We start from the raw sequence: 737 nt of genomic DNA on the forward strand, positions 1-737 counted from the left end.
GCTCAACTTCATGTGAAGCAGAAACTGTGTCTGACACCAACATCTTCAATCCTTTCGTTTCTTCTTCAAACTCTCAGACATGAATCAGATTTTCCTGAACTGTCGCGGTCACATGATCAACTCCACAGAACACGCTGTGGTAGAGGTTGAATCAGATCTCTGCTGCTGTGACTCACTGTGTTTGGACTGTGGCTGCAGTTACTGAATGTTTCAGATTTAAGATCAATAAAGTTGTTTTCTGTCTCATGTCGTCTGTGTCCTGCTGCGTTTCCTGTTTTCAGTCAAACTGTGTTTCTGGGTTAAAAATGAATGAATGAAGCCGAGCAGGAACCGTGAGGAGGAAGGAGCTGGCTGCAGAGCTCGGAGACAGGAAGTGTCGAGGCTCAAAAACATTTCTGCTCAGTGTCCTCCATCATTGGGACATGAAGAAGTCTGGAACAACCAGGACTCTTCTAGAGCTGGACCCGGACTAACTGAGACCTCAGGGAGCGGAGAGGAGACCAAGAGCCTGACTGTGACTCATGTGTGGAGATGGAGAAACCTCCTATATTGACTCCATCTCCCATGAGCACTGGTACCACCCACCTGTCCAGCTTCCTCATGGCATAGAACAACATGCATATAGATGGATTTCATTTCATTTTACACCTCAGTACACTTTATATTCTTATCTTATATGGAAATATTTTTGTCATATTTGTTAATTTATTGCACTTATTTTTAGGGGGGGGGGGGGG

The 737-nt window shown here is 44.9% G+C and overlaps 1 protein-coding gene across 1 annotated transcript in view; it reads right to left on the reverse strand.

Annotated features, from left to right (window-relative positions):
• LOC111647312 (uncharacterized) overlaps positions 1-737 on the reverse strand; it is a 72,467-nt gene that overhangs the window by 62,016 nt on the left and 9,714 nt on the right. The window lies entirely within an intron of this gene.

The sequence above is a fragment of the Seriola lalandi genome, unplaced genomic scaffold (genome assembly GCF_002814215.2).
Source record: "Seriola lalandi dorsalis isolate HSWRI2012SDOR001 ecotype SW California unplaced genomic scaffold, Sedor1 jcf7180002054984, whole genome shotgun sequence".
In the NCBI taxonomy this organism is placed as follows: domain Eukaryota; kingdom Metazoa; phylum Chordata; class Actinopteri; order Carangiformes; family Carangidae; genus Seriola; species Seriola lalandi.